General features: G+C 37.9%; 1 protein-coding gene across 16 annotated transcripts in view; it reads left to right on the top strand.

Annotated features, from left to right (window-relative positions):
* HS3ST5 (heparan sulfate-glucosamine 3-sulfotransferase 5) overlaps positions 1-15,507 on the top strand; it is a 268,625-nt gene that overhangs the window by 57,968 nt on the left and 195,150 nt on the right. The gene's annotated exons all lie outside the window — the stretch shown is intronic.

Here is a 15,507-nt window from a genome sequence, read left to right as displayed (position 1 = left end):
TGAAAAGATTAAAATCTGTCTCTGATGTGTGAATTGCTCAAACCCCAGATTGCCTAATAATTTCATGAACTGAAGTCCAAAATCTAAACTCTACGCATGGATGCTCATATGGCTCCCACTGAATTCAAAGGGAGCTACCCACCTACATCCAAGGGTCAAGTTTTGCTATATGTTTAAAATAAGCCATTCATTAATCAAAGGATTGTTCCATTTATTTAATCTACTTTAAAATGCACAAAAACATTAATCAATGGAAGATCATCTTACTGGGAATAGCGTTCATTTATAGGTTCATTTAATGAGTGCCCAACAGGATACCAATGCATGCCTCTGTTTGCTCCATAAGACTTAAACAACTATTAATAATATCTTCAAAGGAAACTTGACTTTGTGTTTCATGCTGTCACTTTTTTTTTCTAGAAGACTATTAAGAAGTTGCAAAAATAATGATACTTAGTAATTCTGACTAGTTGGTTTAGAAATAAAAATGGATTACCAATGAACCTGTACAACAAAAGAAAGCTTTCACATTCGTTAAGATACACCATATGTCATTAGTTAAGGGATGCCATCTGGCACTGTGAATACCTTTAATTATTAAAATGAAGTACACTGTACATTTTTCATAGGTTTATAGATGTACAACCATGTATGTCTGTGAGGTATTCAACAGACTGGCTTAAAAGAAATCTTTTCATGCTTACTGTCTCCTATCTGATACATTCTAGTAAAAGGAGCATGTTGGTCCAGTTTTCCACTGCTATTGAGGTGGAATGTATAATTTGTAGAAGTTACTTAGAATGTGACTTTATTCACATAATAGTGCTTTTATAATTATGTCTGGAAAAAGCTCTGAATCCTCCTTTTTAAATGTAATCAACTGCTCATTATTCTGAGGCTGCAAAAGGAACAATGGATTGAACTATTTGTCTTTTTAAGCTTGCAGTACTGTATGTAGCAGTGATTGTATTTGGTAAATTGAACACTTTTAAAAGCTGACTCATGCCGTGTTTAGTGCATCTTTCCGGACATTTTTTGTATGATAATTAGTGTGAATCTAAAATTTACTAGTAATAGCAAATTTCAGGAGAAATTATATGGATTTTTTTTCATCGTGTTGAGAGTGTACACATGTATGAAAGAGAGAGGGGCAGGAATGGTAAAGTGAAGGATGATTTGCATTTAGCCATTGTATTTCAGTAACAAGGGTTTTTTAATAAAATCAGAAGCCCCGCTCCACTACACTGAAATTATGTAATCATAGTGACTTTGCCAAGAAGTTTATCATTTATCTTTTTTAACATAAGTACAAAGAGATCCTTGCAACTTCAAAGTGATAGCCAAGTCTGTTGTGAGTACAAACTAATGAAAATAGCAAATTTTGAGTTTTGCAAAAGGAATTCAAAAGCTCAGGAGAAGAACAGGAAGTTTCAGTTGTAGTCCATTTAGTCTAATACTCGTATTTAATTCAGCTAGCTAGTTACTACTTGCAAAAGAGATAATTTTGTTCTAGTACAGTGACTACACTCTTGAGGACTAAGGAAATGCTTTCCATGGTTAAGGGCCCCTTGTCAAGAATTTCTTGCTGCTTTTCACTCTCTCACCTTCAGCTAATTCCAACTGTTGCAGTATTGCACAAGAAAGTAGTGGTCTTGAAGTAGCCAGGACCCAAACTTCTTATTTCCTTAAAGGCCAAACTAAGCCCCTTGAACTTCACCCAGAAGTCAACTAGTAATTATGGCTCCTGGAGATTATATGGTTCCTATAGGAAGTACCACTTAAGAGATTGTCAACCACTTGCTATACTAGCTGCATTTTCAGAGTTATTGTAAGATATAGCCCAGTGTTGAGCACTTTACAATAATCCTGGCTAGAGAATTTCATTTGAATCAAATGCAATGAAAGTTTCAAAAGTCTTTGACACTTTTTTGGCTCATTCAGGCAAAATGCTAGGCTTGATTATTATTACCACTCTCCAATATAGCTGAAATTTTAAAAAAATGTCACATCAGTCTGAGTAAGAAGGATATCTATAGGGATATTCAGGGGATTATGAAACTTTAGAAGTAAAAGGTTTGGAAGACTCTAGAATAAAGAAAAAAATAGATGTCATCTATTAATTAGTAATACCCACTCAAGGGGTAACTTTCCCTTTAAATTCCAGTTCTGCTTCTGTTGAACATATTGGGAGCAGGACCTGAAGGCATGATTTCATTATATTGAAAATCACTGGTTTATAGTTGGGCCAAATCCTGAACACAAAATTCCTATTGGCTTCAGCATGAGTTTCACCTGAATGAAAACTAAGTAAAGACTTCCAAATATGGCCCATGGTTTGTGAAACATAAATCATCACTACAGATGGTTGTCTGATGTTGCTGTTTGATAATTCTATACTAGTGTTTTTAATGTGGGACAGAGCATATGTTAAAGTCTTCAGAACTCTTCATACTGCTTTCCTATGGTATCCCATCATATTTTATGACTGTATGGTATTTGTCAGTGCAAGAATGTGAGTCTATTTTAATATTTCAAGTTGTCAATACTAAGACTAGTAGTACTGGTCAATATGTTTATTAATGACCTGATGAACAGGGAGTTGATACTGAATTTTTTGACAGGAGATTGTGATGAACACCAGTCAAAAAGATAGACAGTATAATTAGAGGAAGTGAAACATAGACACTTGTTTCCTCTCTTTGTATGTGTGAAGGGTATGAGAGCATCCCACCCATAAAAATATTCAAATGACACTATATATAATTTGTGATATCTTATAACCTTGAATCATGTTCAGTTTTGATCCTTATCTCAGAAATAACACACTACAAGAGCATAGAAATGTAAAATTTTCTAAGAAGAGCAACACAAATTAATGGTAGCAGCAGTAGGTGGAGGGTAGGTAGTGATGAGCCTCTATATGAAATATTTAAAAGTTCAGGACTATTTCACTTGGGAGGGAAGTGTAGGAGGAGCTATAAGAGAGGTATGCCTAATGTTAGATGATACAGACATGGCCATTTGGATGCTCCCAGTTACAGTTTTCATATAAAAAGAAGAAGGCAATTGGTAAAATCAAAAAGCAACAAATTTTGAGTGGGAAGCAGAATACTCTTTTAAAGATAGAAAATCTGTGCAACTCACTGCTACAGAATTTTACTGAAGCAAATACCCTAATGAGAATCCCAAAATAGACAGAATAATATCTATTTACACCAGCTAAAATAAAATTACCAGGGGTATCATTCTGATGATTTTCAGGCATAAAGTAATCCAAAGGTCAAGGCGTGAAGAGGAAATTTATCCCTGTATTATTGCACAAGAATGCATTGTTGAAGTCTAATATCTTCCTCCTAAGTATCTGGGATTGGTCACTATCTAGACTACTGATCTGTTCCAGTATAGCAGCTCCTATCAGTATGTTCTTAGAAATCACATTGATGGTTTGAGTTGGATGGTTTCTCTCCTTTGTGTTCACTTCCTAAGTATTACTATATAGGGTAGAGCAGTCCAAATACTGCTATCTTTTTCTACTGAAAAGACGAAACATCACTTATCTAGTCTCTTATCAGAGATACCTGGTATATAGGGACCACTTGAGACTTGGCTGATTGTGTATAACTCCAATCATTAATGACCCCTACCATCTTCTACAGACAAATCTCTTGATCTCTTTTTCCGTGACTTAGATTCTTATTCCAGTCTCTAGAAGTAAGATGTAAGGAGTTGAGATCAGGACTTCTAAGACTTACCTTACACCATATAATGTATTTGTTCTTTGTTGTTGGTGCAGTTAAAGTCTAGCCATCATAAAGTCTAATTTTGTTCCTCTCTGTTTTTGGCTGCCCTCTCAGGTTATTATTCTGATTGTTAGATATCTGTAACAAGAAAGAAAGAAAATACAAAATCATTTGTAGTATTTGACAGAATAGTAAGTTGTGCTGTAGTACTAGCCGTGGTGGAAATTTCTTTCAAAACCAGTAAAATAATCCTTGTAGGGTGGTGCTTTTGGAGGTACATTTTCCTTTTTTTTCTCCCCCCGCACATTCAGATCACAGTCCAGACAAAAAGCAAAACAACTAAAAAATAAATACAATTTTCTTTTTGATTTTCCTGTCACTTGGATATTCATTAACAAACTGCACTGTCTTTACCGCTGCTCACTTCTCAATACTCATATAACTTACAGAGATGAGTCACAGTGGAATGTGGAATGCAGACAATTCTGTGTAGTATTTATGGCAGAAGGGGTTGTAGGGAAAAAGGGCTGGAATAAGACAAACCCCACGAGAAGCAATGTGACTTCCCTGTTGATCCTGTTCACTTGTTACAATTTATTTAATTTGGTATATACAAATAAGATTTAAATTAAATTACCTGTAGCCTGAAGCAATAAGCATTTATTTTAATTAGTAAAAGGGTAAACCATATTTGGCTGTCTGCTTAGTGCTGTATTATCTGATTTTTGGTAAAGTATTGACTGATGAAAGCATTTCAATCAATTTTAGTCCTCCCCCCTTCCATCCCTTTTCTTTACTGCAGGTCCCCAGCTTTCCCCTTCTAACCTGGCTAGAGCTAAAATAATATCATTTTACCTTGTTTTCAAAATGTAATCTATGGTTCAGTGTTCACTAGTTGCATATAGAAAATTGCCTATTGGTGATTTGCTTTGCAATTTAGTTTTTACAAGCTAAGTCCCAATTACACTAGAGAAGTCTAGTTTGTAACTGTCAGGAATTTGGATTGATATTCTACTTTCAAAAATTATGTGGACATGATTTACTTCATTTTGGAATAGAAAGCAACAATATATTACCATCCAAGGAGGCAGTAATACAGAAGTAAAGTTGCATATGTGTTCCAATGAAAGAGAGACGAGAGCTATTGTTGTGACATGGACAGAATGCTGTAGGGTCTCAATATTCTATTAAGATAGTGAGCAACTCATTGGTGTTTGACATGCTCTATTCAAAGAAAAGGAGAGCTCCTTCATGGAGTCAAGAAAAAAATGTGTGCCTGCCTGCCTACATTTCCATAGGATACTAAATACAAATTTGTAATAGGAAAACATTTGGAAAGTTCATCATAACTAAATATAAAAGGCACATCTGTAGAGGAAATACACTGTAGGACACAAGGCAGAAGCTTACAAGTACTGTAAGAAACAAGGAGCAAGAATGGAGACTTCATACTCTACTACACAATGTAGTAGGTAGTAGAACTTTGAACTGTTCAGCTTAAACTTCAAGTACACAAAATCAGCCTAGGTTTATGTTTAAAATGTTGCCATAAACAAGCAGTGGTTTGCTCCTGTTTGTTTAGGCCCCAATCAGCCAAAATGCTTGACCATATGCATTACTTTCAGCACATGAAAAACCCTATTGAAGACACATGAACAATTCACAAAACTCTACCTTCTACATTGCCTCTATCAACTGCCTGCAAATACCATACTCCTCCTACTTACTCTTGCATTTTTACCAGCCATCATCCTGCTGCACATGACCTTGAAGTGGTGGACAGAGAAAAGCAGTGAATTGGCTACTCAGCAGGTTCATTACTAGAGTTGGTCAACATGTTTTCATCATAAAAATTTTGCCTTCAAAAATGGCTTTTTGCCCAAAATGCATATTCTCATGGGAAACTATTGTTTTTTGGGGGAAAAGAGTAAAAATGTTCAGTTTGGGATTGAAAATAATTTTTTGAAAACTAAAATCCAAGAACTCGTACTGAAATGCTTTCAGTTTCCAGTTTTTCAACAAAACCCCAAAAGATTTTCAAAGTAAACTTTAAAAATATCTTAAAATTGTTCTAAATTTTCTGTGGAAAATAAATGGCATTTTTGACCAGCTCTATTCATCACATTCACACATCAGAAATAAGGAAAACAAATTAATCCCAATTCAGTGTGTTTTTTTCTGAGTATGCAGAGTTTATAAGATGTGCAAGACAGAGCTGTCACATCTGAGAATTGCACAGCTTATAACTCCACAAAACCCAGAGAGAGCTGCCAGAGTTACAGGACCGGCTCAATGTTTTTTGCCTCCCTAAGCAAAACAAATGTTGCCCCCCCACTTTTTTTTTTGGCTTTGCAAAGTGCAAACATGTGTAAATGTGTTTTGTTTTGTGGGGGAGTTTTTTGATTGTTTAAAATTTAAAAAAAAATGAAAACAGAGAATTTGTAGTTAGTGAAATAAAACAATTTCCTACTAGTGTACTCGTTTAATTTGTAATTGTGATTTTGTTAAAACAGTTTGGGTTCAACTATACATTAGTGTCTTCCGGTGCACCCAGTTTCTCATAGATTAAAATAATTTATATGAACTGAATTTTTCTGGTTTTTATACTTGCGTAGTCTTTTAATAATTCAGTAAAATGTAATTTTTTTGCAATGGTACTTTCAATTTAAATTAATGTGAGTCCTGACAAACTATTTTGAGACATGGTGGACCTCAAATAATTTTTTATTAATTTCAGTTTTGAGAAACTGCGCTCACCAGAAGCCACCGATACTGGTAATGTTAAAAGAATGCGTAATGCTATGGCAGTGTTTGGAGTGAGGTGCTCGGGGCTGTACATCCTGCCCGTGGATCCCCAGCCCAATCTGAGACTCGACCCCACTCCCGCAGAGGGGACATTAACTGACAGAGCATCTGGGAGGCTGGTCAGCCGCGGGGAGGGGGGCAGACCACGGGCTCCCGCCCAGTGCCAAACCGCCCAGGGCAGTGGGTCCCTTACTGGCTGTGGGTCCTGCCCCGATCCCGAGCTCCCCTCTGCTCGGCTCCGGCTCCTCCGCCGCTTGTGACACATGCGGCAGGGGTAGGAAGGGGGGGAGGAGCCGCATCGCCCCGCTCCCCCAGCGGCAGGGGGCCAGTGCAGGGACTGCCCCACGCAGAGGCTCATTGGTTGACTGAGCAGGGCCGGGGGGAATAAAAGAATGGCCGGAAGGCCACCCCTGGAAATGTGCCACCCCAAGCACATGCTTGCTTTGCCGTTGCCTAGAGCCAGTCCTGCAGAGTTAGATCTCCTTAAATGAAGAGTCAAGTTATACCTGAGTTTAACATGTAAGTGTATAGTGTGTGTTGGTATTTTTTAAATCTTCATTCTGTTTTAAAAAGAGACTTAAAATAGATTGAGAGAACAGTTTTAATTTTAGAAGGAAAATTTCAGACTTCATGATGGAGCTCCAGCACGTCCAAGCATATATGATTTTTTCTATAGTCTTGCAGACCTTTTAAAATATTTAAATCAAATTTAAAATATGTAAATCAAACACCTCTCCTTCATGAAGCTTTGACTCAGAGGCCCCAATCATGCAATTAGTTTGTGAAAGTCTTCACAGATTATTTTATATAACTAAAATTCCTCAGATGTTTCTATGTCAGAGAATCATCAAAATGCAATGCCTGAAAGTGGTAGTTACAAAAATTCAAACTGAAAATAAGCCACAACTTTTGAAAAGGTAATTAAGTGTTAGACCTGATTACCAAGATAAGTGGTTTCAGCATAGCAGCCGTGTTAGTCTGTGTTCGCAAAAAAGAAAAGGAGGACTTGTGGCACCTTAGAGACTATCCTTTTCTTTTTGCAAGATAAGTGGGTAGTTGAGCATTGGACAAATATTGAATATCTCTCTAAAATATATACTCTAATTCTCTCTCAAGTTATTGAGATTGATCATGTTCACTTGAATAGTAGGGAAGAATAATTCCCTCCAATCTGGAAAAATCTGGGCTCTGGTGGTGTGAAAGGAGGAATGAGTGCCAGAGTTGAGGACCCTAATATAGAACCCTCTGCCAGCAAGCCCCTTCACCATAAACTGAGGAGAATTGAACATCTTAGCTGATCACAGCTGCTATGGAGGAAGAAAGGCAGTTTCTCTCGTAACCTAGCCCCAAACCTTTTTAAAGCTTTAAGAGGTAAAACTAAGGTCTTCAAATTCCATGCAGAAACTAACAGGCAGCCAGTGGAGACTATCACTATCACTGTTATGTAATGACACTGTGCATTAGCACATAAAATCGGGAAGCAACATTATGCACTTATTTCAGCTTCCAACTGGTCTTAAGATGTAGTCCCATATAAAATACATTGTGGCAGGCCATTCTCAAGATGACAAAGGTGTGGATAACTTCAGCAGAGCTCACATTTGAAAGAAAATTTTGCCCTTGTCTCACCAGGCAAAGATGGGAAAAAAGTGTTCTCCGCTAGTTACCTTTGCTGCCACCTGAGCACTTAGGAGCAGCAAAAGGTCTTTAACAAAATCCCCTGAGTTGCAAATCTGTGTTATAAATGGCAGCTGCACAACCAGGGAGTGCAGATACAATATTAACCAACTCTTCCAGTTGCTTCCTCCATTCTACCAACATTATTTCAGGCTAGCCCTCATACAAGACCCAATTTCCAGAATCACTAGGTCATTATCCATGTTGTGGTCACAGCCTGCAAACAGAGAAATTAGATAAAAACATAAAATACCCTTTCTGGAAGACTGCAACATTAAACTACTATATATTTTAGAATCCAGCACTAGGGATGCAGGGGATGCTGCAGCACCGCCAAACTTGAAGTGGTTTCCATTATGTACAGGGTCTATAGTTTGGTTCAATGGCTCTTAGTATTCCCACTATAAAACTGTTCCAGCACCCCTACTCTGAACAGAAAGGGAACTCAATTTACAGTTGAGGTTCCACAACTAACTTTAAGGTTGATTTTACCATATTGTTATGACACCCTTCATCTATAGCCCTAAAATATTTTTACATCTGTCTCCTGTACCTCTTCTCCATTTCCAATAAAAGCTACACACCCCATAACACAATTCCACAGTCTACATACTAATATACAAAACCATAAACCTCCTTCTGATTTACCTTCCCGTTATAAGTTCACTACACTGACATCACCTCTGATTCTCCATACACCTATGGAAGAGCTACTCCTTCCTTATTGCAATATTCTACAGCAGTCAATACACCATAGCATTTTCATAGCTTACCCACTACATATAATCCACAAACAACACTATCCCCTACTTACCATGTTATTAAAAGCCACAAAGTCCTATTTATCTCATTGTGTCTATAGACTAAAAATATCTACAGACTATTCTCATCTTAATCACACTTCCAAAGTGATTCTCAGACTACAGGCACCTGTGTCATCAGCTAAAGGCAAGTCCTCTATCCACATTGAGCCAGCCCATTTGACAAATATGAGCTGCTAATACCACAGTATTTCCTTCTTCAGAGCAGGGCAGATAGGCAATGAACTTGTCTGTGCCACATACAGAACAGAGAGAAACTGACGTGAAAACAAAATATGGCTCTTTTGACTGCTGTTAATGAACAACTGAAAGTCATAATACTTAACATACTGTCCCATTTGTGGATTGTGCCATGTGGAAAAGTAGTAGTAGGCAGAGTTAAGGTTGTTTGTGGAGATTTGAGACAGGTTCTTAGCTGGTGTAAATTGTCATGGCTCCTTTGGAGTCAATGGTGCTGAGGACCTGCCTCTTTAAGTCTGAGTTTCAAATATTTGGGGGGAAATTTTGAATCACAATATTTTAATAATATTCGTTGGGCTTCATCCAAAGCTCACTGAAGTCTCGGAGTGTCTAGCTGTTGCCTGCAATGTGCTTTGGATCAGACCCTTCATATTTAAGTTATCTACACTACAATTCAAACCGTAACTCTCTCATACTGAAGGTTTTTGTTTGGAAATATACAGAGGTTCTAGGATGTACAAAGAGATGCTGCTTATAGACATATGGACATATAAGCTCATGTAAAATTTTTTGTTAGAGACTTCCTCAAATGTCCTCACCTAGCCTTCAAAATGTTGGTATCACCTCACTCAAACCTTGCTACTTTTCTGGTCACCATTTCCTTTCTATCTAATACTGTGACAGTACTTTGTTGACAGCTCCTCCAGTTTCTTCAATTAAAATGCTAATTGATATACTTCTTTTTTTTTTTTGCTCTGTTTTCAGCAACATGGCATATTGGTAATAAATACTTGTGTCTCACTGGGAGGAAAATAAAGCATAAGGCTCCCTGGGGGATTTCCTATCATGCCTGGGATATGGATTGTGGGAGAAACCTAGCATAACAAGCCCAGTTCTTTCTACATCCCTCTTGCCCTTCTACTGACAACAGAGTTAAAAGTCTGCCCCATTCCCTTCCCTCCTGGAAAGGGCGGGGGGTGAGAGGGAAGTGTTTATTGCACTGAGCTGTTTAAAGGCTTCCTAGACCACTGCTTTGGACTTTCAGGGAGACTATTTACCTTTTGTTGACAACTTTTAAAAACATATTGAACGATAAAAGTGCAACGATAAAAGCTAGCCATAGTGCCACTTCTGAAGTGTGATTGTATTTTATATATAATATAAAGGTTTAGGACTAATTTCGAGGGCTGTCGATTCATTGTAGTTAACTCATGTGATTACATAAAAAATATTAACTGGGGTTAAAAAATTTAATCGTGATTAATCACACTGTTAAACAATAGAATACCAATTGAAATTTATTAAACATTTTTGGATGTTTTTCTAGATTTTCAAATATATTGATTTCTATTATAACACAGAATAAAATGTGTATAGTGCTCACTTATTACTTTTTTATTATATTTATTATTTTTGATTATTAATATTTGCACTGTAAAAATGATAAACAAAAGAAATACTATTTTTCAATTCACCTCAGACAAGTACTGTAGTGCAATCCCTTTGTCATGAAAGTGTAACTTTTTTGCTTCATAACTCAGAAACAAAACAACGTACGACTTTAGAGTCTCCAAGTCCACTCAGTCCTACTTCTTGTTCAGCCAATTGCTAAGACAAACAAGTTTGTTTACATTTACGGGAGATACTGCTGACTGCTTCTTATTTACAATGTCAGCTGAAAGTGAGAACAGGCGTTCACATGGCACTTTTGTAGCTGGCATTGCAAGGTATTTATGTGCCAGACATGCTAAATATTCATATGCCCCTTCACGCTTTGGCCACCATTCCAGAGGACAGGCTTCCATGCTGATGATGTGTTAATTAAATTTGTGACTGAACTCCTTGCGGGAGAACTGTATGTCTCCTGTTCAGTTTTATCCACATTCTGCCATGTATTTCATGTTATAGCAGTCTCGGATGATGATCCAGCACATGTTCGTTTTAAGAACACTTTCACAGCAGATTTGACAAAACGCAAAGAATGTACCAATGTGAGATTTCTAAGGATAGATACTGCACTAGAACCAAGAATCTGAAGTGCCTTCCAAAATCTGAAAGGGACGAGGTGTGGAGAATGCTTTCAGATGTCTTAACAAAACAACACTCTGATGTGAAAACTACAGAATTTAAACCACCAAAAAAGAAAATCAACCTTCTGCTGGTGGCATCTGAGCCAGATGATGAAAATGAACTTGCATCGGTCTGCTCTTCTTTGGATTGTTATTGAGCAGAGCCCATCATCAGCATGGAATGGTGGTTGAAGCATGAAGCATTCCCCTGGAATGGTGGTTGAAGCATGAAGGGACATATGAATCGTTAGCGCACCTGGCACATAAATATCTTGCAATGCTGGCTACAACAGTGCAACGTAAAAACCTGTTATCACTTTCAGGTGACATTTTAAACAAGATGTGGGCAGCATTATCTCCTGCAAATTGTAACCAAACTTGTTTGTCTGCATGATTTGCTGAAGAAGGACTGATTGGACTTATAGGTTCTAAAGTTTTACATTGTATAAAAAAATAATTGCATTCAAAAATAAAACATAATTCTACATTTGTAAGTTCAACTTTCATGATAAAGAAATTGCACTAAAGTACTTTTATTAGGTTGTAATAAAAAATAAATATAAAATAAGTAATGTACACTTTATATTCTGTGTTCTAATTGAAATCAGTATATTTGAAATGTAGAAAAAATCCAAAAATATTTAAATAAATGGTATTCTATTATTCTATTATTGTTTAACAGTGTGATTAGTCGCGCGATTAATCACAATTAATTTTTAATTGCTTGACAGACCTATTAATTTCATTATAAGTATCTGAATAATAAAATGAACAGAACTGGAGCTTATGCTCAGATAGTGTTCTACTGATGATCAGTAAATATTAATGTTCATGCATTTTTAAACTTAGCATGAAGGTGACACTCACACTTATATTCGAAGTGGTTGCAAACTACTCTGTTAACATTATTTCGGTTATTGACAAATATGAATTAAGGCTTTTAGAACTTCAAAAAGCAACTCTGAAAAGTCCCTCTTCTGATAGAGGAAATCTACTGTGGCAGCTATGATTGTCCTCTGAACTGGCTTTCAAAGCTAGAATATCTTCAGTGTTATTTCTAAAAAAAACCTCCTTGAGTATAAAGAAAAGAGGGCATTTGAAGCTTCTAAACTCAGTGGGACTCTTCACATCCACAGAATTTTGCAGGAGTGGGGTGACAGTCTACCCTTGAGGTAGGATTGTGAAGGAAGCCTGCTATAGTTGCCTGATTTCAGCGTACTGGTAAAATTCTGTGTTTCAGAAGTAACATTTGTAGGCAATTCTGCTTAATTGTACACTGCCTTGAATAGAGCTGGACTAATAGTTTGTAACCAATAGTCTATTTGACCCACATGGCAATATTTTTCAAATACATTCTTTGACTTTTTCCCACTATGAATCACCCAATTTATAAAGAACATTATTTAATTTGAAAATTATATTCATTGAATACATGGGGAAAGAGACAGGAGACCGTGCATTTTCTCTTATGCTATTAAGTAAGGCATAGCATAAATTCTACAGGTAAGAACATAACCTCATCCTCGTTATATTCAATCCAAAAGGAATTCCTATAAATTGATCTGACCTACTGGTAGTCCTTCGTATTGCCTGCAGGAGACCAGATGTGATTTTCTTTCCTGGGCACTCAGTCCTTGTACCAGCAGAGTTTGGTGGTATTCTCAGCCCATAGAGAATGAATTATGCTTTTAACAATACCCTTTTCAACCATTTAAGGTGGCTGAAAGGCTCTGAAGGAATTTCAATCTAGTCGCTCTTAGCTGGAAGGATTGAAAGGAGGAGGGGACACATTGAGAGTGTGATAAATGAAGTGAAGGTGGGGGGTAGGTCCCTTTTATGGCCAGTTAGCTATAAAGTCCCTTTTGGTGGCTGTTCTCTACTTGCTTTACCTGTAAAGGGTTAACAAAGTCCCCCAGGTAAAGGAAAAGGAGTGGGCACCTGACCAAAAAAGCCAATTGGAGGGCTAGAACTTTTTAAAATTGGGAAAAAACTTCCCTTTGTCTGTGTGTTCTGGTTATCTGGGAAAGAAAGGAGTCACAGAGCAGCAATGCTGTAAGCAGCTTTAAAACCAGATATGAAAAAGCATCAAATCATACCTCAATCCGACTTATCTGAAACCCCAAATATGTAAGTAATCAGGGAATGTCCAGGAAGACACGATTAGGGTTATTTCTTTTATTTCTTATTGGCTTGTGGACTCTTCTGTGCTAACCCCAAATGCTTTTATTTGGCTGTAACCTTTAAAATGAACCCCCAAGAAAGTTATTTTGGGCACTTAATTTTTGGAATTGCTCTTTTAAAATCTAGCAAAAGCCTAAGTTCCAGATGTATTTCCTTTTTTTTTTAGGTAAAATTTACCTTTTTTTAAGAACAGAATTGGATTTTTGGTGTCCTAAGAGGTTTGTGCATATGTTGTTTAATTAGCTGGTGGCAACAGGTAATTTCCTTTGTTTTCTTTCTCAGCTCTTCCCCAAAGGGGTGTGTGTGAAAGGGCTTATGGGTACCCCACAGGAAGGAGTTCCCAAGTGCGTCTTCCTGGGTTCCAAAAGGGTTTTTGCATTTGGGTGGTGGTAGCATTAGCAAGCCAAGGTCAGAGAAAAGGGGTAACTTTGGGAGTTTAACATAAGCCTGGAGTGGCAAGTATTAATTTTTAAATTCTTGCAGGCCCCCACCTTCTGCACTCAAAGTGCTGGAGTGGGGAATCAGTCTTGACAGAGGGTGATGGGTATGACAGCAGGGTAAAACTGAAAGATCTTTAATACTCCGGCTGGGGAACACAAGACAATCTCTGAAAAAACTGGCACCCAGAATCTCTCCTGTGCCTAAATCTGCCTACTCCAGGAGAAGAGGAACCATCAGAATTATGGCTGTGATTTGTACAAATCTGTCCAGAGACTGATTTGAGTCAGCCACTCTAACCTGTGCAATCTGGCTACAGTCTCCATGGAATTGTATGCAAGCTGGAGACTGCCAAAGTACTACAACCATGTCCCCTTCCCTCCAGCATGCCCCCTTAAACCAGAGGCTGCAGAGGGATTTGGGAGAAGGTGTAGGAGTTAGCTCTGTTAGTTCTGTGTCTGTGAGCTGGGGACTTTGTCTTACTGGGAAAATCCTCAGTGGGGGCTTTCCGCTCATATTGTCCAGCAGTAGTGGCACAAAGAGCATGAAGAGGAAGGGACAACAAATATGGCCCTGGATGTCTTTTACAATATTTGACAATCTCAGTATCATCAAAACCCTAGCCCAACACAGTTACAAATCTGGGATTTATCCTTTGCACTCTTGCCAGTTTAGCAGTTAACACAGGGTCAAAGCAGAGGTTTTTTTTGCCAAATGTTAGAAATCTGATCCCCTAGCTAAACCTGAGATCCCATTACTATTCAAACCCTGTATGTATGATTTTTCTCATGCCTTGGTCCTCTGAGTTCCACAATGCAAGAACAAGGGGAATAGTTGCTTTTGTGAATTTCCTGAATGAACAGCTTCATATTCTAACATATGCAATCTGATTTCCATTTCACCTGATAGTACTGTGTGAAAACTAGCAAGGGGATATAACCATTCCGTACTTCTCATTATCATTATACACAACACTACATATTCTGCAGTAAAGACTAGGGCTAGATTTTGACCCCTGAGGGGTGATTCAAAAGCTGCTCTTCCTGCGAGACATTTCTGCTTCCTCTTTGGAGGTGAGAATTAGGAAGAATTTACTACTTGGAGGTTAGTTCTTCCTCCCTTGTATGGATGCGTAGCTCAACTACAATCTAGCCCCAATTATGGTAAAAATTTTCCTACACAGAGGAAAACTGCAGCTTCTTCTTTCATATAGCAAGAGAGGTGATGAGCAACGTTCAATTAGTCAAGTCCAGATTAGTAAAATAATGGATAGTTTTGGAAGTGTCTTGGCATAAGCCTGAGATGCCACTGGCAAATGAAATCATGCCTCAACAATCTATTAGAATCCTTTGAGGGTGTAGACAAGCATGTGGATGCGGGTGATACTTGGACTTTCAGGAAGTTTTTGACAGGGTCCCACATCAAAGGCTCTTAGGCAAAGTAAGCAGTCATGGGATAAGAGGGAAGGTCCTCTCATGGATCAGTAACTAGTTCAGGGATCAGCAACCTTTGGCACACAGGCCATCAGGGAAATCCGCTGGTGGACCGAGCTGGTTTGTTTACCTGCAGTGTCTGCAGGTTCAGCTGATCGCAGCT

This window comes from Lepidochelys kempii, chromosome 3 (genome assembly GCF_965140285.1).
Source record: "Lepidochelys kempii isolate rLepKem1 chromosome 3, rLepKem1.hap1, whole genome shotgun sequence".
Classification (NCBI taxonomy): domain Eukaryota; kingdom Metazoa; phylum Chordata; order Testudines; family Cheloniidae; genus Lepidochelys; species Lepidochelys kempii.
Note: the sequence above shows the minus strand (reverse complement) of the source record. Positions and strands in the feature narration are given on the sequence as shown.